The sequence below is a fragment of the Oryctolagus cuniculus genome, chromosome 13 (assembly GCF_964237555.1).
Source record: "Oryctolagus cuniculus chromosome 13, mOryCun1.1, whole genome shotgun sequence".
Taxonomy (NCBI): Eukaryota; Metazoa; Chordata; class Mammalia; order Lagomorpha; family Leporidae; genus Oryctolagus; species Oryctolagus cuniculus.
Window position 1 is genome coordinate 71208467 of NC_091444.1, and position 26958 is coordinate 71235424.

Below are 26958 nucleotides of genomic sequence, written 5' to 3' on the forward strand. Positions count from 1 at the left end.
GCAAGACAGTCCCTAGAATGCATGGTTGGAATAGCATTAATTTTCCAATATACCTCATTAATAGCTTAAAAGATAAAAGGCATACAATCATCTTAACAGATTAACAAAAAAATCTGATAAATTTAATATTATGCAAAAATTTCAAGATGAATGTTTTAACCTAATAAAGACAGCTATTTTAAAAATAACAGCAAACATCACACTTGCTGGTAAAACATTAAATGCATTCCAATGATCACCATTCCTATTCTACATGTATTGTATTTTATTAAGTTCTAACTCACATACCAGGCAAGCAAAAAGTACTCAGACAAGGACTTGAAAGGACAAACTAAAAATATCATTATATGCAGACAATTACTGTCTTTGTAGAAAACTCTGAAGAACTCATAAATTACTAGAAGCAACAATAATTTAATAGTTTCTACACATAAATAAATATCTAAAAAATCAAACTAGCCACAAACAAGATAATTAGCTACATTAAAAATTTGTATAATATATATTTACACATATACATGTGTATATTACTTAGAAATAGATATAACAAAGGATATGAAAACTTTTAAAGAAAAAAATAAAATGTTATTGAAAGCCAATAAAGAACTAAGGAGATAAAGTTATTTCAAGGAGTTAACACAAAGTACTAGAGCTGGGTTAGACAAACACAACCATAAAACACAGCAGGAGACTCAGACACTGTTTGCTGTAAGTCAAAAATGTATATTTTCCTTAATCTGTAATTTAACCTGAAGAAATTTTCATTTTCACGTAGTTCAATGTATCAGCCTTTTTTGCTTATGGCTCCGGGGTTTTTGCCAACTTAGTCCTTTCTTACTCTAAGGCTATAAATAAAATACCTCCCATGTTTTATGCTAGCGTTCTATGCCCTCATTTTTCATATTTACATATGTGCTCCAACTTGAATTTAAAATAACGTAATTGGGGCCAGTGTTGTGGTGCAGCAAGTTAAGCCGCAATGCCAGTGTCCCATAACAGAATGGGTCCTCCTCTTCCAACCCAGCCCCTCCCTGCTAATGCGCCTGGGAAAAAAGGTGAAAATCTAGATGGAGTTCCTGGCTCCGGGTTTTGTTTGTTTGTTTGTTTGTTTTGTTTTTGCCTGGTCCAGCTTGGGTGGTTGTAGCTGTTTGGGGAGTGAACCAGTAGACGGAAGATCTCTCTCTTTGTCACTCTGTGTTTCCAATAAATAAATCTTTTTTAAAAAACATTAATTAATGTGTGAAAGAGAGAACTACTCCCTATCCTCAAGCCAAGAAGGCGATTCAACTGCTCAAATGCAAGTAGTGAAAAACCCATCCTTTTCCACTGTTTTGAAAAACTAATGTTGGGGCTGGCACAGTGGGTAGAGGTGCTGAATGCAGTGTCGGCATCCCATGTGGGCACCAGTTCAAGTCACTGCTGCTCCGCTTCCGATGCAGCTCCCTGCTAATGTGCCTGGGAAAGCAGTAGAAGATGGCCCAAGTCCTTGGGCCCCTGCACCCCCTTGGGAGAACCGGAAGAAGCTCCTGGCTCCTAGCTTCAGATTGGTCCAGCTCCAGGCATTGCGGCCATGCGGCCATTTGTAAACCAGTGGATGGAGGGATGATCTCCTCTCATTCTTTCTCTTTCTCTCTCTCCTCTGTGTCTGCCTCTGCTTCTCTGTAATTCTCCTTTCAAATAAGTAAGTCTTTAAAAAAAAACTAATGTTATTTTACAGTAAATATTTATACATCTTTGGAAAATTCAATGGTGACTAAGCAGTACAAGAGAGGCGTGCAACATCACTAGTAGACAAAAGGACAGGCTGAAACTACAGTAAGACATTATTTTAATCTTCCTGGATTAGCAACACTAGATAATGAAATTTATGAAGTGTTCCCAAGAATGTGGGGAAACAGGAATCTTCACGTACCACTGCTAGAAGCAGCAAACTAACACAACCACTCTGGCAGTGCTTTGTGAGATTAAGTGTGTCCTGTGACCCCCAAATCCCACTGCTCGCTTCCCTCTGGAGGAACTCTCCACCAGGAATGTTCTCATAAGACCACGTACAGAGATGGTTATCACACCGGCGCTCGCAGTACTGCCCAGCCAACGGTCACCGAGGTTCATCAACCATCGTGAACGCCAGGAATAAGCACACACAGCGCAAGTGTTGACTGTAGGATGAACACTCGGCATCCCTTGGTAGCAACCCACTGCGCGGCGGCGCGAACAGAGTGTCACTGCGTGCGGAGCTGGGATTCGTTTCCTAGCACACTGCCACTGACAGCAGCTCCCTCAGTTTCACTTTCTGCAGTTTCAGTTAGTCAACTGTGGCCTGAAAATATCAATGGAAAATTCCAGAAATAAACTCGCGACTTTTAAATTGCCTGCCACTCTAAGTAGAGTGATGACATTGCACACTGTCCTGCTCCATCTTGCCTGGGACGTCAGCCACTCCTGGGCCAGTGTAGCTATGCTGCATTCACTTCCAGCACGTCACTTACTCAACAACCAGCTCGGTTATCAGACCAACTGTCACGGCATCCAATCACCTTATTTTACTTTAAAACGCACCCAAAGCACAAGAGTAGTGATGTTAGTAGTCCAAAAGGCACAAGGTACTTCCTTCACCCCTTTAAAGTTTTTATTTATTTATTTGAAAAGCAGAGTGACAGAGAAGCGGGGAGAAGCAGAAACATCTTCCATCTGCTGGTTCACTCCCCAGATGGTTGCAACAAGGCCGGCTCCGGCCAAAGCCAGGAGCCAGGAGCTTCATCTGGTCCTCGCCACGTGGACGGCAGGAACTCACGTGCTTGAATGTCAGCTGTTGCCAGCAGGCACGCTGGCAGGAAGCTGGCTCAGAGGTGGAGGCAAGCCTGGAGCACCAACACTCCAACACGGATGGGGACGTGTAAGACACGGCTTAGCCTGCTGTGCACAGCACTCGCCCCTCTTCTCTGAAGTTTTATTTATTCACTTGGAAGGCAGAGTGACAGAAAGGGAGATAGAGTGCGTCCTTCAAGTGAAAAGGTGCACCTTCTAAACTTAATCAGGAAAGAAAAAAATCACATGCTGAGGCTGTTGCTATGATCTAAGGTCGGAACCAATCTCCAATCCATGAAATTGAGAAGGAAAAAGAACTCGTGTTAGCTTTGCTGTTGCACCTGAAACTGTGACCGTTACAGCCCAGGTGCGTGAGAAGCACTTAGTTAAAATGAAGAGGTGAGTGGCGGCAAGCACCACTAGGAGTCTTGGAACATGTCCACCACAGACAGGGGAGCCTGCTGCAGATAAATTTATTCTCTCTCTCTCTCTCTCTCTCTCTCACACACACACACACACACACACACACACACAGAGTCTTTCACATCTACATTCAGAATCACATGCCAGTGACGGGGATGGGGTAGTGAGGGTGCGTGTGTGACAACCTGACTGCCCTGCAACATAGACCTGGCCTGCTTCACTCACAGGACGGTGCCTGCTTGTTCTCTTTACGCACCAGACTCCTGCTGCTGGAAAAACAGAAGGCGGCGGCTTCCTGGAGGAATGGGGAATGATGATTTATCAGACCATTTACACCTTCAAGCCCTGGAGAGGCCCAGCATTGAAGGAGACAATGCAGGGCTCACAAGTTAGGAAACAGCAGGGGAAGAAAAGATGACATACGGAACACAGCATCCTGACAGCTCGGGATGGACACACCGGAGACAGGACGGCTTTAAAAGGAAGAGGAGAAATTCTGAAGACAAACTCTTCTTAGAGCACAGGTCAGCTCTGAGTTAAACAGGAAAAAGTTAGCCTGATCAGATTTACTGAGGACTCTAAGCTTCCTGACAGGTCAAACAAAAATCACAAAATGAGTAACCAAATATGTCATAGTTCTGAACAAAAGAGTGGAAAAACTCTTTGCCATTGTCAAGTGATTGAGAATTAACTTTGTTAAGGGTGTCTACATTACACTTTTTTTTTTTTTAGATTTATTTTTTTATTTGGTAGGAAGAGTTACAGAGAGGCAGAGCAGAGAGAGAGGTCTTCCATCTGCTGGTTTACTCCCCAATGGCCACAATGGCCGGAGCTGAGCTGATCTGAAGCCAGGAGCCAGGAGCTTCTTCCAGGTCTCCCACAGGGGTGCAGGGGCCCAAGCACTTGGGCCATCTTCTACTGCTTTCTCAAGCCATAGCAGAGAGCTGGATAGGAAGTGGAGCAGCCAGGACTTGAACCTGTGCCCATATGGAATGCCAGCACTGCAGGCAGCAGCTTTACCCACTACGCCACGCCATCCTCTACATTACATTTTAAAAATAAAACTGCTCCAACTCATTGCCAGTATCCACTTTTCACAAAGGAAAAGTTCCAAGTTGGATCTGAAGCTATACACAGTAAAGGTTTAGACCCTCACTCCTTGTTCAGACAGTAACCAACACTGGTAAGATACAGTCAACAGAAGCAAGCTGAGCTGGCAAAGACGCAGCGACAAGCCTCTCAAAAGCAGCCCCTTTGCATATACACTTCAGGCTATACACTATGGCAGGACCAATGAGCTTACCTGTGCCCTAGGGCAGGGTCAACATGCACGCCTAGAGGCTACGGCAGAACCGATGTGCACATCTATAGATGAGGGCAAAGGCGAGGAGCACACCTGACCAGGGCAGGATCAACGTGCATGCTTTTACAGATTAGAGCCAGTCCAGCCAGACCAGCCCACAGGCTAGGGCAGCATTCACATGCACACCGGCAGAACAGGGCAAGGGCAAAGAGCGCGCCACAGTCCAGGGCAGGATCGATGCTTCCCCTCATGTCTACTCTTTGATCCTCTTACTCTCACACTTTCATTTACAGGAAGCTGGGGAAGATCTGTTCCAGAACGCAGACAAACAATCTTAGGAGACAAACTATCTTTAAAGCTACCCCCTGAAGAAACACTAATATGGTGACTTAAAAGCCAAGCTACTTTCAAAGATATGTTTTTCTTGGGGCCGGCGCTGTGGCGCAGTGGGTTAACGCCCTGGCCTGAAGCGCCAGCATCCCATATGGGCGCTGGTTCAAGACCCAGCTGCTTCACTTCCTGTCCGGCTCTCTGCTATGGCCTGGGAAAGTAGTTGAAGATGACCCAAGTCCTTTGGCCCCTGCACCCACGTGGGAGACCTGGAAGAGGCTCCTGGCTTTGGATCGGCGCAGCTCTGGCCGTTGCGGCCATTTGGGGAGTGAACCATCGGATGGAAGATCTCTCTTTGTGTGCAACTCTTTCAAATAAAATAAATAAATCTTTTAAAAAAAAAGATATGTTTTTCTTGACCTTCAAGAACATTTTAAAATATGGGAGGGTTTCACAGTGGGAACTGTTTCTGAATCACCACAGCCCATTAGCATGAGTGGGCCTTTTCACAGGTTACATGGTGGGTGAAAACCAGGATCAGGAATCACAAACCAGCCCTTGCTGGCCTGGACGCTAGTGGCTCTTGACAACACTTGTTCATATGGACATGAACTGAGTATCTTTGATGACGCAAGCACTTCGCTCTGATTTGTCCTGAAGATAGGAATCTGCCTTTTACAGTTTCTATCTGGTTCTGTGTTAATTCTTATTTTTACAGAAATAATGTGGGTTAACAAAATGAGTTCTTACAGAATACCTTTACTAAAAAATGAAGGTCTGAATGATGCTGACATTCTATTGTAGTTTCATTAAATCAGTTCATAAATTGCAAGGAAACTGAGTATCACCACTCTCATTTACAGTATTCAACCTCATTATGTCTTTAAAATAATCCTTAAATTAACCATTTCCTCTTTCCCATAAAAATAACTTGTAGAGGGGCCAGTACTGTGGCATTAGAGCCTCTGCCTGCAGTGCCAGCATCCCATATGGTTGCTGATTCAAGTCCTGGCTGCTCCACTTACCATCTAGTTCCCCGCTAATGCGCTTGGGAAAGCAGGAAAAATGGCCCAAGTGCTTGGGCCCCTGTATACATGTCGGAGACATGGACAAAGCTCCTGGCTTTGGCCTGGCTCAGCACTAGCTGTTGCTACCACCGGGGAGTGAACCAGCAGATGGAAAATCTCTCTCTTTCTCTGTCTCCCTCTTTCTCTGTAACTCTGACTTCCAAATAAATCTTTTTTTAAAAAAAGAAAGAAAACAGGATTCTGCTGTAGTTCCCACAGCATACCTGAGAGTTCTGAGCACAACTTAGTTCTGTCTACAATCTCACACACCAAAAACAGCGTCGTTCCCTCCTATCCTTCATCAACCAAAGCCATACATACACACGTAGGGACAGAGCGACCTAACAGAGGCAAACATAGTTGTGGGCCTTACACTTCACTTCCTCCCAGGTATTTCTACTCTCAAATCAGTACAACAGCCCCAGGAAATCACCAAGTATTTGCAATAACCTTTCTGAAACCCTGGATCACTTCTGGTGCCACTGGCCTCACAAGCTGGCAGAGCTTTCATTTTGCTAATCTATATGGCTGAGGAACCCACATGTAAGAACAAAGGCTGGGGCCAGTGCTGTGGCATAGTGGGCTAAGCCTCCACCTGCAGCGCCGGAATCCCATATGGGCGCCGGTTCGTATCCTGGCTGCTCCTCTTCCGATCCAGCTCTCTGCTTATGGCCTGGAAAAGCAGTGGAAGATGGCCCAAGTGTTGGGGCCCCTGCACCCATGTGGGAGACCTGGAAGAAGCTTCTGGCTCCTGACTTCAGATCGGCTTAGCTCCGGCCATTGAGGCCACCTAGGGAGTGAACCAGCGATGGAGACCTCTCTCTCTCTCTCTCTCTCTGTAACTCTACCTCTCAAATAAATGAATAAATAGTCTTAAAAAAAAAAAAAGAACATAAGGCTTTAAATTATCTGTGGAACCTGGCCTTAGCTTATCTCTTCCACCTGACTTTCCACAACAGGAACCCTTTTCTCCAGTCGGTGCTCAAGGTGCCACTCAACAGTGAGCGCTCTTGACTGCCTCCCCTGTGGCTCTCCTAGTCACACACATCCCTGCCAAACCGTCTTCCTTCCCAGCCCTATTCCTGACGTCCCTGCCTGGCTCCTGCCGTACTCCGTGTACAGCCCACCTGTGTCACTCTGAAAGGACTGATGATGCATCAGGTTTCTATGTGTTCTGTTTTTTTTCCAATTAGATTATAAACTCCTTATAGGCAGAATGCTTTTAAAATATAACCACACGTTTTAGATTATATTCTCCTCAAAACAGAGACTTAGTCAATATTCATTACTTAACCAAAATTCCAACTGTCCATCTCTATAAAATTTTTTTAAGTCAGAGCAAAACAGATCTTTAAAAGAAAAGCTTAAGCACTTGGGAGTAGTTTCTTTTTTTTTTTTTTTTTAAGATTTATTTATCTATTTGAAAGACAGAGTTACAGAAAGAGAGAGAGAGAGAGAGAGAGAGGTCTTCCATCCGCTGGTTCACTCCCCAGATGGCTACAACAGCCGGAGCTGGGCCAATCCTAAGCCAGGAACCAGGAGCTTCTTCCGGGTCTCCCACGCAGGTGCAGGGGCCCAAGGACTTGGGCCATCTACTGCTTTCCCAGGCCATAGCAGAGAGCTGGATCAGTAGAGGAGCAGCCAGGACTCGAACCAGTGCCCACGTGGGATGCCGACACTGCAGGCGGTGGCTTTACCTGCTACACCACAGCGCCTACTACATCACAGTGCCAGCCATGAGGGGAGTGACTTTAATCACAGCAATAAAAAAGATGCTTAACTTGGTTTCACAAATGATACATTAAAACGTTGGCACCAGTAAATACATCAGACACAATTCCCAATACTCACAACACTTAGTAAATGCCATTATCTACAGGATCCATCTACAGGTGAAATCCACCACCAAGATTAACCTACAAAAGGGGCCTCTGTACAAATGAACAGGTTGAAGCAAAATAAACATGTTGTAACCACTCTTTAGTTTGGGCTGTTTCTCAATTTCAAGAAAAAAAATCCTTGGAATTCTAAAAACATTCACTAAGCAAACCAGGACCTTATCCTAGCAAAGAAGATCAAAGAAAAAGTCCCTTCAGGGAAAAGCTTGTTGTTGGAAGTGTGCACAATGAATTAGTTTTGTTTTGGACGTTTCCCTTAAGATTTTTATTTATTTCTTTGAAAGGGGGGTAACAGAGACGGGGGGAGGGGGGAAGAGAGAGAGCCTGCTTTCATTCACTCATTCATTTCTTTTTTCTTTTTTTGACAGGACAGTGAGAGAGAGAGACAGAGAGAAAGGTCTTCCTTTGCTGTTGGTTCACCCTCCAATGGCCGCTGCGGCCGGCACACCGTGCTGATCCGAAGCCAGGAGCCAGGTGCTTCTCCTGGTCTCCCATGGGGTGCAGGGCCCAAGTACTTGGGCCATCCTCCACTGCACTCCCTGGCCACAGCAGAGAGCTGGCCTGGAAGAGGGGCAACCGGGACAGAATCCGGCACCCCGACCGGGACTAGAACCCGGTGTGCTGGCACCGCAAGGCAGAGGATTAGCCTAGTGAGCCGCGGCGCCGGCCTCACTCATTCATTTCTTCAATGCCTCCAACAACCAGGCCTGGACCAGGCTGAAGCCTGGAGCCAGAAACTCCATCTGGGTGTATCATATGGGTAGCAGGAGCCCAAGTACTTGGGCCATCATTCACTGCCTTCCACGTGCATTAGCAGGAAGTTGGATTGGAAGCAGAAGAGCCAGGACGGGAACCAGGCACTCCGATATGAGATGCAGTCATCCCAGGTGACAGGCTGGGTCAATGCCCCAAAATGCCCGCCCCTTGCTCTGAAGTTTTAAAATGCAGGTGGGACCAACAGTTTAGCATTTTATACAATTAAGCTTTTTCTTTGAACTGGGTTTTGCTTGACTTCTGAAATGTCTAATGTTAAACTCTAACTAGCCCTGAAGGATATTAAAAAGCATTAAAAACAAAAGGTGGGGCCGGCGCTGTGGCGCAGCGGGTTTATGCCCTGGCCTGAAGCACCAGCATCCCTTATGGGCGCTGGTTCAAGACCCAGCTGCTCCTTTTGCGATCCAGCTCCCTGTTATGGCCTGGGAAAGCAGTAGAAGATGGCCCAAATCCTTGGGCCCCTGCAACCGCATGGGAGACCTGGAAAAAAGCTCCTGGCTCCTGGCTTCGGATCGGGGCAGCTCCAGCCATTGCAGTCAATTGGGGAGTGAACCAGTGGATTGGAAGACTTCTCTCTCTCTGCCTCTCTCTCTGCTTCTCCTCTCTCTGTGTAACTCTGACTTGCAAATAAATAAATAAATCTTAAAAAAAAAAGGCTAGGAATTTTACTTCTCCACATGTTTTCATTTAGCCATCTTTTGAAAAGAAATGTGGAAAACCAAGGTTGATTTCCAACTGTCTCCACTGTGAATGCTTCAGCTGTGAGGAGGCAATCACTCAGCACCAGACACCACAAGAAAGTCACTGATTGCCTACGCTTATGCAAACAAGTTCACCAGGCAGCCTCACCTGGGTAGGCCCTGAGGGAAGGAGTCTCTGACTACCCATTTATCATTGCTGAATTAGATTTTCCTCAAGTAAATCACCTGAAAACAACTTGGACTAGTTGTCTGATTAGTTCCTAGTAACAAAAAGTAATAACCATAACTGGCAGGAGATAAACAGAAAAAAGTATCAACCAGGGCACAACAGATTTGGGAGAACAGTTCTATTTTATGAGATCTTTGCAAAGCTAGACACTGCACTTTTTTACTCTTAACTCGTTTTGGAAAAAGTGACATTCGGGGCCAACACGGTGATATGGAGGGTTACGCTGGAGATGCTAGAATCTCACGTGAGCACTGGCTCTGGCTGCTCTATTCCCAATCCAGCTTCCTGCTAAGGTACCTGGGAAGGACATGGAATATGGCTCAAGTGCCTGGGCCCCTGCTACCCACGTGAAAGACCTGGATGGAGTTCCAGGCTCCTGGCTTCGGCCTGGTCCAGACCTGGCTGTTGAAGTCCTTTGAGGTGCTAGCCAGTGGATGGAAGATTCACTCCTCTCACTGTTTCTCCCTCTCTCTGTCATTCTGCCTTTTAAATATATAAATATATTTCATACATTTACATATATATGTAAAAATAATTTATATTTTACATATATGTAAAATATTTTATATATTATAAATTTTATATAGAAATATATATTTTAAAATATCTATGTAAAATTAAATTTTCCCCAGAAATGACATTTAATATGCCTGTTATATTTCTGTATTATTAAGTTTTTACAAAATAAAAAAAAATCCAGTTTAAGTTCTTCTTTTGTGAAAGAACTTTTTGTGTTTCTTCTTTATTTACTCAGTAAATATTACCAGCACCCATTATGTGCTGGACTAACATGTCTTACTTTTTGCTGGAAGTAATAATTATACCTTATTGGTTTTCAAGGCTTTTTCTTCCTAAGCAGCTTAGAATTTTTCATGCATCCCCACAATGAAAATAAAGCAGACTTGGATCACGTTCATTTAACATTTGTATTTTTAATGGCTGCTTAGTTTGATTTACATGTCTTACCTCAAATGGAACAGATTTCAACACAATCCAGGGGGAGCAAAGCTCACCTAAGACCTCCAGCTGGGTCCATCCACTGCATCCAACTTTTAACCTCATCTTCCAAAAATCTCTCCTTGCCAGCCTCATTTGGGAAGAGGACTAAGAACATTTCACCAGGGAATGGGTACACAGAGCCTCCCATCTCTTCTTAAAATTTCCAGAGCACCCAGCAACAAATCCCTCCAATCCCTTGCTGCACGTTCAGTTTGGGGGCGCAAATGTACACCCCTGTTCTAATAGAGGAGCACACAGAGGTTTTCAGCGCTCTTTCAAGGAATGGGCCAACCAAATGTCTGTTGTAAAAACTGGATGAGTCCAACCACCAGCTTAGATGTACTATTTTCAGAAGTTCGGGGATTGCCTATCAATCTCTCTGGGAGAAAACAGAGCTCCTTTAAGTAGATCAAGAGTCAGAGCTTGGTAATCACTCGAGTAACAAGAAAGGGCTGTTGCTTGCTGGGCGTAAAGCTTGTGAACCTCGCCACCCTGGTAAGCAAAAACTAAATGAGTTCTGCTGAAATGAGAATTCACCAAGAAACAAGATTCGAAGACACCATACTTTTCTGTGAATTTTCAAGTGCGTTGACTGAATTTGTCCAATGGATGAAAAGGTAAGGTCCAAAAACGGCTGCACAGTGAACAGCCTGAATTATATGATGATGTCGATGGTGTAGGTCAAACAGTTGAATGCTGGCCATTGCATAGGGTTAGCCTCATATTTTTAGAATTGAATTGATAATTAACATTGTCAAAAAGGGAAGTCTTCCCTGCAACGAAATTTTGGCTGGACATGTGATTTTATGATATGTGGATACCAAAACATTTTTCCTCAGCATAAGTCTCTAAAATCAATATAGGAGTCAACAGGAAAAAAAAATAACACTCAGTATATTCCTGTAACATGTGTATTTTAGAGATTTATTTATTTATTTAAAAGGCAAAGTTATAAAGAGAGAAAAGAGACCTGTAGAGAGAGATCTTCCATATGCTGGTTCACTCTCCAAATGGGCACAACTACTGGGCTTGAGCCAGGCCAAAGCCAGGAGCTTCTTCCAGGTCTTTCAAGTTGATGCAGGGGCCCAAGGACTTAGGCCATCCTCCTCTGCTTTCCCAGGTACATTAGCAGGGAGCTGGATTGGAAGAGGAGCAGCCGGGACCAGAACCGGTGCCACAGGCTGTGGCTTTAACCCGCTATGTGCATTTTAAAGACCTCTGCTTTATAAAATGGATTAGCAGGAGCTGAGTCAACAATTCTGGGGCTAGCTAGTGGACATGGAGGACAGTTTGTCTTCACCCTACGAGGAAACAGAGGTGCAGCCCTTTAAGTGGATTCGGCAAGCCCCACAGGGCTTCTTATAGCTGTCAACGTAAACATTTTTGGTTTTTGCACCAAGAAGTCTAGTGTACAGTGTCTTCCCTGTGTTCACACCTTTCTTATCTTTCTCTTCAATATTTCTATCTTCCTTTCCTCAATTCTGAACATTCCGTTCAAGTTATTCCTCAGTGTGCAAATGTCAACTCCACAGCAAAACCAGAGACCACGATCTGCGATCATGACCCTACTCTTGAACCTTCAGCGTTCTCCAACCAAAGGCTAAACTCTTTCAGCCTGACAACCAAAGCCACAGTTCTACCATTTTTGCCTGATTTTTCACTATCCTCCCCTTACTGGCTCAGTTCAGATGTTAAATTTTGCAGTAGGTGTCCTGACATCGCTGGTCAAAAGATTACCTCTGTCCTCCATTCCCAAAAGACGTACGGACCTCTCTGTTATCAATTCATTTTTAAAAGATTTATTTATTTCATTTGAAAGGCAGAGGGATAGGGAGAGGGGCAGAGAAAGAGAGGGATCTTCATCCACTGATTCATTCCCAAATTCCTGCAACAGCCAGGGCTGGGAAACCAGGAAGAAAGCAGGAGCTAGGAGCTCCATCTGGATCACCCCCATGGACTGTAGGGACCCAAGTACTTGAGCTATTACCAGCGGCCTCCCAGGTGCAACAGCAGGAAGCTGGATGGGAAGCAGAGCAGCCAAAGGCGGCTTGACCTGCTGGGCCATAACGCAGGCTCTACTGACTCACTTTTTTGACATTTATGTTATCTTTCATAGGACTGTAAGTTTCTTGAGGGCAAAGACCACCTCTATGGTTGTATACACAACTGTCCCTGGCACAATAGCCACTTAGATGTTGACTACAGTTAAACCCTCTTGATCTTTATAGAAAATTCCAAATGTACCATTGTAGGATATTCAACTGACCAAGCTTCCCTGTTTCTAGTGTAGTATAAAAGAGTGTAGACTCCCCCCCACCAAGATAATTCTATTAAGAAATATGTGTGGGTGGGGCTGGCGCAGTGGGTTAACGCCCCGGCCTGAAGTGCCAGCATCCCATATGGGTGCACCGGTTTGAGACACGGCTGCTCCACTTCCGACCCAGCTCTCTGCTATGGCCTGGGAAAGCAGTAGAAGATGGCTCAAGTACTTGGGCTCCTGCACCTACATGGGATACCCAAAAGAAGCTCCTGGCTCCTGACTTCAGATTGGTGCAGCTCCAGCTGTTGTGGCCATTTGGGGAGTGAACCAGGGGAGGGAAGATCTTTCTCTCTGTCTCACTGTCTGTAACTGTACCTCTCAAATAAATAAATAAAATCTTTAAAAAAAAAAAGCCAATAGCCAGAAGATGGAAATGACCCAATGTCCATCAACTGATGAATGGATAATCAAAATGTGACATACACATAGAATATTATTCAGCCATCAAAAGGAATGAGGGACTGATACAAGCTACAACATGGATGAACCTTGAAAACATCAGGCCGAATGAAAGACATCCGAGACTACAGGTCACGTGTTGCAAGATGATTCCATTGCTATGAATTCCAGAATAGGCGGACCCACAGAGATGAAGATGGGGATTAGTAGCTTCCGTGGCTAGAGTGCTGGGGGACATGCAGAGTGCTTCAAGGGAATGGGACCCCTTTGGGGTTGATGAAACGTCCTGGAATCAGACAGCCCTAACGGTTGTACAACACCAGGAATGCACCTCATGCCACCGCTCTATGCACCTGAAAGTGGCAGGTAACTTTTATGTCACGTGTGTTTTTACTACAAGTAAAAACTGAGAATCAACTCTTCCCAGTGCCTGTGTCTTGACAGTATGAAGACATAGTCATAAAGGCCACCGCATCTCTCCCTCCAACAGGGCAGCACATCCTGCCCTCCGTATTCCTTTATCACCAATCCCGACTGTGTAAACAGACCCAGCTCCAACTTTCTCAAAACAGCCTCAGGTTTCAAGATCAGTGCTGGGAGTCTGGAAGGAGGACAGAAGTGTTACTGAGAGGGACAGCCCCACTGTGTCTCATAGCCAGAGTGCCGGCAGTGACTCCACTGCACTGACATCACTGGCGCAGGGGGCAGCCCCGTGCGGGCCAGAGGCTCTCCCGCAGGGGCCAGTGGACTCCCTCAGGTGCACAGCTGCCAAGCCCATCCTCCTCAGAGCACGCAGGTGGCTGGGGAGCCACCACGCCGCCACCAGAAACTAAACGCTGCCCTTCACCACCAAGGGAGAGACCTCAAGATGTGGGATGCTCCCAGGATTCCTTGACACTGAGCGACCGACTGGCCTCAGTGCCACTGGCGGCTGTCCCATCACCATGCAGATAAGATGCCTTTGAACTTCTTGTCCCAGGAATCCCCTGATCTTAGCCCTGCTCCACCCAGGCTTCCCACTTGTCTCCCTTGAGGTTCCGAGGCTCCACTCTCCTTCAGCAGTAATCGGGAGATTATCTTCACAATCAACACAGGGTGCCGACTATGGGCTCCTTAGGTGTCTGAGAACTTTGGAGCCAGGGCCAGGTGTCTCCTGAGCTCCCGGCCAAGGCTTACTTGATCTGGTTTTGCTCAGTTTGAGCCGTAAGGCTGTCATCTAGCAATGTCATTAAGCTTGGTAACCAGCTAGGGCTCAGCATGAATATACTGAATGAATTAATGAACACATCAGGCCTGCCCTAAAACGGGGCAAATCTCCTCTCTCCCATGCAGCACAGGGAGCCATGGAATCCGGCATTCTTAAAGCATCACCCGTCTTCCAGGCTTTTCTCAATAATCACATGGATGTGGGATTTCTGGTTTCTAGACATGGAGAAAATCCGACACCTTTAAGTTCCCAGCATCCAGAATTTTCAGAGAAGCTCACTGGAAGTGCGACTACCAAGAAATATATCCAGTCACGGAAAAATGGCTACTACTAGTCCAGGCAAGAAAATACCCAAGATTCCATATGTACACTGTCAGGTTTGGCAAGCAGGATTTTAGACAACTTCCATCCTTCCCACCCAATCCCAAGTAAACAGGGCATTTGTTTGTATTTCCACACTGGCTTCATGAAGCCAAAAAAAAAAAAAAATCTCCTCCAACTAGAAAAACAATCTGTAACATTCAGAAAGGGAACTCTGAGGGCAAACTTTTTAATGCAGGCTTGGGCAAATACACAGTTATTGAAAACCAGAAGTCGAAAAGAATTTCTGATAAGATTTCTCCTGTGAACATTTTCCTCGCGTGGACACGTATACCTGGTTTGGTGTTTCTGTACCTTTCAGAAATAAAAACTTTTTTTTGAAAAAAAGTTCCCTATTAAAATTTCAGCCGGAACCTTCTTCTCCCAAGCATCCTACAACAGAACTGAATGTTTTATCCTGTTGGGGGTGGGAGTGGGGGAAGACACACAGAATCACTTTCCCTTGCTCACTTTTAAGTTCTCTGCACCAATTAGGTTCTGGCAGAGTTAAAAAGTTTTCTGAGGTTAGTTCCTGCGGTTAAGGGGGTGGGGGGACCTAGATGCTTAAATTTAGAGTCTGTAAAACAATACTGGGAAACTTTCAAAGCCTGGGAGAAATACTGGAGTTGATTTTATTGTCTTTTGTTCAACTGATCACATTAGCTACATTTTCTGCTCTTTTTTTTACCCCCCCCCCCCCCAGCCCGGTTCACAAAGCATATCCTACACCTTCCCGTGTGATTCGATTACCTGTCGGGCCCCCCACCCCCACCTCACCCTGGAGGGGACGAACACCTAACTAGGACCTCCGTCTCCCGGGGGGCCTGCCGCCGGGGTCTGACCCGCGCCCTCCTCTGCGCAGTGCGGGACCCAGGTCCCCGGCGGGAAGCCGGGCGCCGGCCGGGAAGGGCACCGGGCACCTGGCACCGGGACGCGGTGCTGGGCGCAGCCGGGGACTCCCGGCGCCCAAAGCTAGAGTCAAACAAAAACTCGCTGCCAACCTCAGTGCCCCTCTCCCGCACAAGGAAGCCCCCGCCATCAGCAAAGCCCGCGTTTGTCCCCCAGCGACCCCGGCCCCCTGAAATCGCCAAGGAGGCGCCGAACCTTCTCAGTGTAAAAAGCCTTGCACATTCTGCGGAGACCGCGTCCCCTCAGGTGCGCGCCCCCGCCCCACGGCTTCCCCAACTTCAGGAACCTAGCGCAGGGCGAGGAGCAGGGGGCGCCCGCAGCGGGGGACGCAGATCCCTGCCGCCGCCGCCCCGGTCTCGGTCCGAAACCCACCGTCCCCGCCTCGCCACCAAACGCCGGCCACACGGGCGCCCCGACTCGGGGCACGGCTGCCGGGACGCCCTCCCGGCGCTCTGAGCCTGTCCGGGGTCCGCAGAGCCACACTCACCTAGCGGGAGCCCCTTCCCACGGGGACGACAGGTGTCCGAGCGGACGGCGACCCGCAGCCTCGGCGCCGCCTGCTCGCCCCGAGCGCGCCTCGCCGACCGTCGCTGGCCGTCCCGCCGCTGGCCGTCCCGCCGCGAGCTCCCTCAGCGCCGCGCGCGCCCGCCCCGCCGCGCGCGCGCCCTCGCCGCCCGGGCTCAGATGCCCTAGCCGCACACAGCGCGCGGCCGCAGCGCTTAAAGGGACAGGCCCGGGCGCCGGGGCCGAGCTCGCAGTGGCCTCTCAGGGTGCCTGGGTTCAAGTGTGAGGTTTGAATGATGGGACGATCATTGTGAAAAATCCCCAGCTCCCGTCTCTGAGTTACCCACGTAGAGAAAAGCTACAGGGATTTGAGTTTGAAGCTCTCAATGAGCTAGAACTGTGTTTTTCTTTTGTGGTCATTAGTTTGAGAAGCTTTTTTTTTTTTTTAAAGTAATGATAACAACTGCTGTTTATTGAATACCAGCTCCCTTGAACTAGGCATTGAACATTATTTCATTTAATCCTTAAAACAGCCCTCTGGTTTCTTCTCCCCATTTTACAGAGGTGGGAAACTGAGGTTCACATGTAAATCATCCAATAGGTTTTTTTTTTTTTTTTTAAAGATTTATTTATTTATTTGAAAAGCAGGTGGGGTCAGCGTTATGGCATAGCGGGTAAAGCCGCCACCTGCAGTGCCAGCATCTCATATGGATGCCAGTTTGAGTCCTGGCTGCTCCAATTCCAGTCCAGCTTCCTGCTAATGCACCTGGGAGAGCAGTAGGAGATGGCCCAAGTGCTTGGGCTCCTGCATCCACGTGGGAGACCCGGAGGAAGCACCTGGCTCCTGGCTCCAGATCTGCTCAGCTCTGGCCACTGCAGCCATTAGGAGAGCAAACCAGTTGATGGAAGACCTCTCTCTGTCTCTCCCTCTCTCTCTCTCTCTCTGTTCACTCTGCCTTACAAATAAATAAGAAAAGAAAGGGCGGGGGGAATTAAGGGAGGGAGGGAGGCAGGCAGGCAGAGTGAAAGAGAGAGAGAGACAGAGATCTTCCACCCATTGGTTCATTTCCCAAACGGCTGAAACAGCCAGGGCTGAGCCAGGTCGAAGCCAGCAAACTGGAACTCCATCTGGGTCTCCCATGTGGGTGCAGGGTCCCAAGCACTTGGGTCGTCCTCCTTTGCTTTCCCAGGCACATTGGCAGGGAGTTGGATGGTAAGCAGAGCAGTCAGGACTGAAACTGGAAACAGCTAGACAGGGTGCAGCAGCTGAACCCACTGAGCCTCAAGGTTTTGGCTCCATTGCTCCTTGGGATTTTTTCTTCGCTCTATCACTGTGGAAACATCTGCTCAGGTTAATAGCTACTTGTGGAAGGCTTTTATAAGTGGGTGGAAGTGAATGTCACCAGTGTTTCCATACGGTGGAACAGCTCACTAGGGAGGGAGAAAGCCGGCTATGGGGTTTAATAATTACAGGGTTTGTTGTGTACTGAAATGGCAAACATGAGGACAACCTCTATTCCTGAGATATGGGCGTTTGGCTCCATTGTGCTGAAGACGTAGCAAGGAGGGCACTGCACAGAATGGTCTCTGGCACCACGCAGGGCTCGCCACCGTGGATCACAGATTTGTCCTCCGCAGGAAGAGATACCTGATTAAAGGGGAGACAAGTTTTTCTCTAATGATACATTAGCCTCACCTAACTCCGTGCCACTTTAATTACTGTTTACAAAGCACTTTAATCTACCCAACATGCTAGTTAATTAGGCAAGTGTTATTATCCCCCTTTCTGCGGCAAATCCAGGAGAGAATCAGTTCTGACAGCCCTTAATCCCTGGTGAATAATGGATCTATGTTCTTTTTTTTTTCCTCTTAAACTTCTGTCCCATATTATGCTAAGTAGGAAAGATTTTTTTTGTCATGAAGGGACTTAATAGAAGTTCAATAATGTTAAATACCTTTGAGTTAGGTGATTCAGATCATGCAAAAAAAAAAAAGAGACATTTTGATAGGTGCTTTCCAGATTTTTTTTCTTTTTATTATTGTCCTTTACACTTGGTTGAGCTTTGATGGTTTATCATATAGGTGAAGAAGAAAGAAAAAAGAAATCGAAGGATGATGAGCTTGGGAATGAAGGAAAGAAAAAGGCAAAAAAAAAAAAAAGGGGGGGGTATGTGGAGGAAAAGGAGAGAAAATGAGATTGAGAAGAAGGTTTTATCCCAGTGGCATTAGGGGGAATGAGGCCAACCCCTGCTTGTGCTGGCCAAATCTTTGTGGGAATCATAGTCAGGTGGCCCTGTCTGTGAGCCAGAGCCCACATAACCAGGGACCCAGCTTCAGCACTGAGCGTGGGCTGGCTCCCAGTCCCCAAGGCGCCCCTTAGCCAGAGCTCTTTATGTCACCTGGACATGGAAAAGGCCTCAAAAGTGCAAAAAGGAGGCTGGCGCTGTGGCATAGTAGGCTAAGCCTCTGCTGCAGGGCTGGCATCCCATGTGGGTGTCAGTTCGAGTCCTGGCTGCTCCTCTTCTGATGCAGCTCTCTGCTATGCACTAGGAAAGCAGTAGAAGATGGCCCAAGCGCTTGGGCTCCTGCAGCCACGTGGGAGGCCCTGACTAAGCTCCTGGCTCCAGGTTTCCGATAGGGTTAGCTTCAGCTGCTGCGGTCATTTATGGAGTGAACAAGCGGATTGAAGATCTTTTTGTGTGTCTCCCTTTCTTTTTCTGTAACTCTACCTCTCAAACAAATAAATAAAACCTTAAAAAAAATAAAAAGTGTGAAAGGGTAGGGAATAAACCAAGGATGAAAGAAATGGTTTAGAGGGAGAATTTGAAGCCAGTTATTCATGAAATGACCTGGATCACATCCAGGGAGAAGAAAAGGAAAAAAAGAAACTCAGGCGGCTCTTCCTATATGGTATTTTACTGCTTAAACATTTTTTTCAATTAATTTATTTGAAGGGCAGTGAAAAAGAGAGCATTTCTCTGCTCACTGGTTCAGTCCCCAAATGCTGAGGCTGGGTCAGGCTGAAGCTGAGAGCCAGGAGCTCCATCCAGATCTCCCACACGGGTGGCAGGAACCCAGCTCCTTGAGCCATCATGGCTGCCTCCCAGGATCTGCGTTAGCAGGAAACTGGAGTCAGGAGCTGGACGTGGGCATGGAACCCAGGCACTCCAGTATGGAATGTGGGCATCTTCACAAGTAGGCCAACCGCTTTAAAAATCCATGAAAGCTACAAAGTCTCACTCGACTTTTTTTTTTTTAATAACTGATTTCTGAAATTGGTTTTTGCTAAGACAATGCTGCTAATGTATGACCCAGTAATAATGAACAATCATACTTATGACCATTGTAGCAGCTCACACTTTAAAAGTAAGAAAAAAATTAAGCTCAATGTGCTTTTTATTTTAGAAGAGAGTAGGTATATTCATGACTGCATAAAATTGACTTCAGAAATTATAATGTGTGTGATGGCCACTAGAGGGAGGCGGGCAAATAAGGGAAAGTAGTAAGTAAATAGCATGATTTTTTTTTTAACTAAAAAATGACAGCATTTTCGAGCTGAAAGGGAAGATGTAAACGACATGATTCTGATTTTTGGCTCTTCCACTTAGGAGGTGTGTGACCTTAAGTTACTGATCCGTTTGAACCTCAGTTCCTTATCTGTGGATTGGGGCTGCTAACACATACCCTGTGAGGCTAAAACAAAATTCCATTAAAAGTTTATCTGACCAAGTCATAGATGAGAGGAGTCGAGAAAACGGAAAATGTGGGAAATTGCTGTATTGACTTAGGAGGCAGAAAGATAATACAAATTATCGTGATAGAACAACCAGCCAAGGAAAGGCAGTATCAACCTCTGTGTGTGATACAGAGTTCTGGCAAAGAAAGGAAGAATAGGTGGATTAACAATGAATGGGGCTGAGGAAAGCAGTTATTTGAAAAATAATCAGGTTAAGCCCTTACTTTTCATTCTGTGCCCAAGAAACTCCGGTTACATTAGAGAAAGTAGGAATCAACTTAGGCAAATATTTATGCGATCTCACACGAGGAAAGAAAACAAATGGTAAAATCAGAAAGGAAATAACCATTATACTAGGTTAAATAAACAATTAAAAATTCTGATAACTAAAAATACTGAAATGAAAGTTTTAAAAGGCAGAAAAAAACACAACAATGAACCTTCCAAATTACAAAGCAAAGGATGACAAATCTGACTGTTAACCATAGCCCTAATATAAGAGTACACACATTGGTAAGAAAACTCTAGTAATGGAAATAAAAATGAGAAAATAAAAATGTATAGTAATTAGCCATGTGGATGTTTATATATGTGGCCATGTGTGATTATATTTTAAAGTGATTGCACTTTAAATTTATAAATCAATTTATAATTAATTATATCATGTAATTTTAAGTAATTACAATATTTTCACCTATTACATTGGAAAAGATTTTTAAGGATTTTTAAAAAATATTTACTTATTTATTTGAAAGTCAGAGTTACAGAGAGAGGGCAAGACAGAGAGAAAGAGAGAAAGAAAGAGACAGAGAGAGAGAGAGAAAGAAAGAGAGAGAGAGCGAGATCTTCCATACACTGGTTCACTTCCCAGATGGCCACAACAGCCAGGGCTGGCCCAAGACAAAGCCAGGAGCCCGGAGCTTCATCTGGGTCTCCCATGTGGGCAGCAGGGGCCCAATCACTTGAGCCATCCTATGTTGCTTTTCCCAGGCCACCAGCAGGAAGCTGGATTGTAAGTAGAGCAGCCAGGATACAAACTGGAGACCATAAGGATGTCAGTGTCACAGGCAGCACCTTTGTCTGCTATACCACAATGCCAGCCCTGCTTTTTAAAATTCTAATATTCAGTTCTAGTTGGAATACAATGAAATGGACAATTTTGTATCCTATTAGGGGAAACATAGGTTGCTATAATTCAACTAGGGACCAGTTTTGTGAAATATCTTAAAAGCTTAAAAGTATTTATATACTTTGAACCTACAAGTCCATAGCTGAGGCTTTGATGAAAATAATCAGCAATAATCACAAAGATTTGAGCGTTAAGATATATACTGTCTCTATGTCCTCAGAAAATTACAAACAACAAAATGTCCTAAATTAGGGAGAAGTTTGAAATAAATATTTTTGCAGCTATTAAAAATGAAGACTTTTTTGTAAACACAAGAAAATACCATTGTTAGGGGAAAAATAGAACATTATAAAATTGCACAAATCATTATTTCAGCTAAGGAAAATGCATATAGGCACACACAAGCTGGGTATACATACAAAACAGAAGAAAATGCGTCAGGATAGCAGTTAGTCTGGCTGTGAGATTGTGATGCTTGTCTGTAGGATAGTGTTCTACATTTCCAATTTTCTGTTGTGACTATCACTTTCATAATGAAAAAAATAATACAACTAATACATTTTATGTTTCCGATGAAACAATCAATGCCAATGTGCATAGCATAGAGCCTGCTTTATGTCACATATTCAATAAATATTTGAGGTTAGCGTGGGAAGTATCAGTAAGCTCCTAAATCTGTATATATGAAATGCATGACATTTGTTCAACCTTATCTGAATAAAAAATCTTAAAAATAAATATCTGATAGACGGAAGGAAGGCAAAGAAGGAGATTGATACTTGTTAATGAAGCTTCCCGGTTTGAAAAAAATAAATTGGATCAAGCGTCTAGCCTAGGAGTTAAGAACCCTGTGTCCCATGTCAAAAGAGCCTGGCTTTGAGTCCTAGCTCCCTGGCAACACAGAGCCTGGGAAGCAGCACTTACGACCCGGGTCCCTGCCAACCTTGTGGGAGACCCAGATGGCGTTCCTGACTCCTGACTTTGGCCTGACCAGCCCCGCTGTTGCAGGCATGTGCAGATAGATGATCTCTTTGTCTCTGTCTCTCCCCCTTCTCTGTCATTCTTTTAAATAAATAAATGAACCTTAGAAGAAGGAGAAGGAGGAAGGAGGGGGAGAAGGAAGAAGGAGAAGAAGGAGAAGAAGGAGAAGAAGGAGAAGGAGAAGAAGAAGAAGAAGAAGAAGGAGGAGGAGGGGGAGGGGGAGGGGGAGGGGGAGGAGGAGGAGGAGGAGGAGGGAGGAGGAGGAGAAAGAGGAAGAGGGGAAAATTCTACGTGCCACAAAGAAGGGATTCCTCTAGTTCCCGAAGACAAGTTAGGAGTAGGGTGCTAAGACAATCAGCCGCAATGACTGGGGCTAGGCAACATGGAGATATCGGCATCCTTTTCCAGTTGGACTCTTGCTTGCCAAGGTTCAAACCCCTCAGTTCCACTCAGACCACAGGGAGCTGAGCCTGATAAGAAAGGCCATAGCAAGGGTCTGGCGTTGAGGCTTAGCAGGTTAAGCCACTGCCTACAGCCCTGGCATCCCATATGGGCACCAGTTCGAGTCCTGGTTCACTCCCCAAATAATGCATCAGCCAAGGCTTGGCCAGGCCGAAGCCAGGAGCCAGGAGCTTCATCCAGGACTTGCACGTGGGTGCAGGGGCCCAAGCACTTGGACCATCCTCCACTGCTTTCCCAGGCTATTACTAGGGAGCTGGACTGGAAATGGAGCAGCGGAGACACAAACCAGCACCGATATGAAATGCTGGCATCACAGATGAACGCTCTCTCTGCCAAGCCGTGGTGCAGGCCCCCATGTTGAACTTTCTGAGACACCACTATACTGTTTTCCACAGTGGTAGCACTATTTTACATTCCCCTCCACCAGCAATGTATGAAGCTTTCAACTTCTCTGCAGCCTTGCCAGCATTTGTTACTTTTCTTTCTTAAATAATAATAATAATAATAATAATAATAATTTATGGGGTATGGGTGATTAGCTTAACAGTTGAGATGCTCACATCCCACAGTGGAGTGCCTGAGTTCAGGTTCCTGCCAATACAGCCCCTGGGAGCCAGCAGTGGTAATGCAGTACTTGGGTCTCTGCTCCCCACATGGGAGTCCTGGACTGAATTCTTTACTCGGGTTTTGGTCTGGCCGGGTCCTGGACATTCCAGGTGTTTGGGGAGTAAACCAGCAGAGAGGAGCTTGCTCACTCTATCATCTATCCATCTATTTATCTATCTATCTTCATCATCATCATCATCATCATCATCATCTATCATCTATTATCTATCTCCATCTCACAAATAAAAAATCCATAGTAATTTTAGGATTGAAACACACAAAAATTATACTGGTCTAATAATAAAATTAAGAAAATTATTAAATCTGACAAATCCCCGATGTACTGCTATTCAGTGGGAAATAGGAATTCAACAAATGATATCTGGGGACAGATACTGACAGCGATAAAACCATTTCCTGTTTCTAGCCCAATAAGTAGAGCATCCTAAATAAACCAGTTGCAGGAAAAAAATAAAACTAATAAGTGAAAGAGGGTTCCCCAACCCCCCTTGACGTTTTCTTAAAATGTTTACTGACTTTGGAGACGAGTCATATGAGAATGTGGCAGGCCAAATGCACTCATTGCCATTACCATTTCTTCTGTATTTATTTCCTAAACTTGCCCTCTGGGTTCAGTTTCCAGAGCTATTCTAAAGCTGTATTTTCTCAGTTTTCAGTTGTCTGGCAGTTTGGCTCATCCATTACGTTTAAGTATTTTTCCCAAAGCTGGCTCTTCAGCACAGCTTTCAGACAGCTGTCCTTGGGCGAAGGCATTTATCACCGTGTTCTCAGATGTCCCCTCTCTGGTGATGACCTGAAAAATGTCCACCACTGGAGCCTGGTTTCCTTTAACAAGCTGAGTGCTTCCTCTGGTCCCACTTAGCAACCTTGTTTCAAACTCTCTGCTGAACATCTCATTCATTAAATTTGCTCATCCATCCATCACCCTTGTTTGGTTGAGAGAGACCAAGGCATTCTCTTCTTGGGATGTTCAAGTTGGGGAGAGATGTAGGCCGAAAAAGAAGTTCAATCATCCTCCGTTATGTCAAAACAGAAGCATCTATCCTAGCATCTCAAGAGGAGGATTGGGACCCTGAAGAAGTGCTCAGAGCGAAGGGAGAGTGGAGGGCTTCGCTAGCCACGCGTTAGAAGACCAAGGCCTCTGTAAGGAGAGGCATGGACACAAAGCATTCTCTGTGCGGGAAATACCCCAAACTTTGGGAGAGCGATGAAGTGGGGCCTTCAATCTGAAATATTTGCAAATGGGGTAGTCCTTTCCTCTGCTACTTCCAAACCAGCAGTAGCCCCAGCCTGGTGTTAGCCACTCTTGGTCGGGGGTGGGGGTAGGGATGTGGGGGAAAGGCAGGGTGCAGCGGATCATAGCCCATCACTGCTAAGACAGCAGGCAGGGGCTAACACAGGGCCAGGGCTCATGGTGTGGAGAGCAGCGGAGAAGCCAGGGACAGTGTGCCTGAGAAAGCTCTGTCTCTAATTCTGCCTTTCAAATAAATAAATAAATAAATAAATAATTGCTCCTGAATTTGAGAAAGACAGGGATGCGGAAAAGTTCTGCAACTGTGATTACCTTAAGGTGTTGTATTTTTATATTCAGTAAAGCAGTGACCTCAAGAAGTTGAAGGCCATGGAGACGTGTGGAGTAATAGTATTCCCATTCAAGGCGTTGGCCTGGGACCATAGGTACCTATGCTGTGTCCATGTTAAAGCACCTACCTACATGTGTTTCTCACTGCTAATGGCTGGGTTCTCACCCTCTCCTTGGGCCCCTGCTCTATCTCCAATCCCCCCCGCCAACTACTTTCTTAGCTCTTCAAAAGAGCCAGAGAGCCCCTTTCTCACAGTTCCGGGGGTACCAATCAAAACACCTGCTTTTATCCATTTAGTAGTTTGCAAAACTCACTCACACACATTTCATTTTTGCAACAGTTTTGGAAGGTGTTATTAGGCCCATTTTACAGATGAGGAAATTGAGGTTGGAAAGAGGAGTGGCAGCGTCATCGATCTATGGCTACGGCTCTGTCCCTGTCCCAGAGCTGCCTCTCTGACTCTGTGCTTCTCTTGGGCAGCAACACCTTTTCCCCACTTTTCCTCTCTGAAGCTTGAGAAGGCATCCACGCTCGCCCTGTTGACCATTTCCAAGGTCGTTGGAGAAGGCACAGCCTTTATGAGAACGGAAGGAGCAGTGATAAGCATCAGAAATGCGGACACCTCACTAGAAACGCGGAACTCTCACCGTGTGAAATGTTCATCGGAGACAGCCGAGGAGGGAGGGCTTGGGGAGAATGAAAAATAAAACTTCATTTCCCAGCCAAAGGTTGAGAATGATGCATAGATCCAGTAAGATTGTGATGGAAAGCGTCGAAACAGGTTTTCTCAAAGGTTCCATAAAGAACTACTAAATGGCAAGTACAAGGACTGTTATATACTTATGAAAAGATTCTGCATTTTTTATACATCCCAGAAATCCAGGGGTCAGCATTGTGGTGCAGTGGGTTAAGCTGCTACCTGCAATGCCATCATCCTATCTGAGCACCAGTTCGAGTCCTGACTGCGCCCCTCCTTGCTATGTGCCTTGGAAAGCAGCCAAAGATGGGCCCCTGCTACCCATATGGGAGATCCCACTGGAGTTCCAGACTCCTGGCTTTTGGCCTGACCCACTACCAGCTCTTGTGGCCTTTTGGGGAGTGAACAAGTAATTGGAAGATTCTCTCTCTCTCTCTCTCTCTCTCTCTCTCTCTCCCTGTCTCTAATTCTGCCTTTCAAATAAATAAAGAAATTTTTTTTCTTTTAAGGAATCCAACCAGACTGATTCGTGAGTAAAGCCAACATATCAAAAGTATCTTCTCTTCCCAAGATTACTGCAGCCCTACACTCAAGAAAAGCACAGAAGCGAAGAAAGACCACGTGATGGGAGCCGCAGGACACCGATGCCAGCCCCGGGCACTTCCTCCTGCAGGTGAGGGGCAGAGCTGGCCACAGCACTTAGGCTGTTCCGCTGTCCGACTCTCCCAAGCAGGACAGCTGGGCCATTCTAGCAAACCGTGTGTTCCGGTGGCGGTGGCGGGGTCCTTGCTCTCAGCAGGGTTCTTCCACATTCCCTTCCCAGCATCTGTTTGGGAACAGCAATGCACGTAATTCCAGAACAGGTTTCAGCTTTGTTTCCCACCAGTCTGCTTTTCAAGTTTACTAAAAATAGCAAAATTAACCCATTTAATTTTCATTGACTTTCCCTTCTTGTTGCTCTCTGGGGAAGAAGGACTTATGAGCTCCAAAGAGGGACAGGCCTGGTTAGACTCATAAATTGTAGGGGTTAACCCAGTTAAATCCAATGACACAGCTCAGCATGAGACTCCAGCAAGAAGGAGTCATCTAATTTAGTAAGTGGGAGGACAGAATAAAGAATAAGTCATTCTAGCTCTCAGTCTATCAAACATTGGTCTTAAGAAAATCCCGCTGCTTGAAACACTTCTAAGTGGGCAAATCATTTTTTTTTTTTTTTTTCATTTCAAAAATGCAGTCCCTGGGGCAGGCTCTTTGGTGCAATGATTAAGTCAGTGGTGTGGGATGCCCACATCCTCTATCAGAGTGCCCGGTTCAAGTCCCAGCTACCCTGCTTTGGATCCAGCTTCCTTATAAGGTGCACCCTGGGAGGCAGCAGACCATGGCCCAAGTGCTTGGATTCCTGCTACTCACATCAGAGACACAGATGGAGTTCCTGGCTCCTGGCTTTGGCTGGCCCAGCCTTGGTTGTTGAGGGCATCTGGGGAGTGAACCAGCCATGGAAGTCCTCTCCCT

The 26958-nt window shown here is 45.9% G+C and overlaps 1 protein-coding gene across 1 annotated transcript in view; it reads right to left on the bottom strand.

The window, feature by feature from the left end:
- PROSER2 (proline and serine rich 2) overlaps positions 1-16376 on the bottom strand; it is a 49423-nt gene extending 33047 nt beyond the window's left edge. The window contains exon 1 of the mRNA XM_002717494.5: positions 16215-16376. The gene's annotated coding sequence lies outside the window, so the exon portion shown is untranslated. The remainder of the gene's footprint in view (positions 1-16214) is intronic.
- Positions 16377-26958: the final 10582 nt, after the last annotated feature.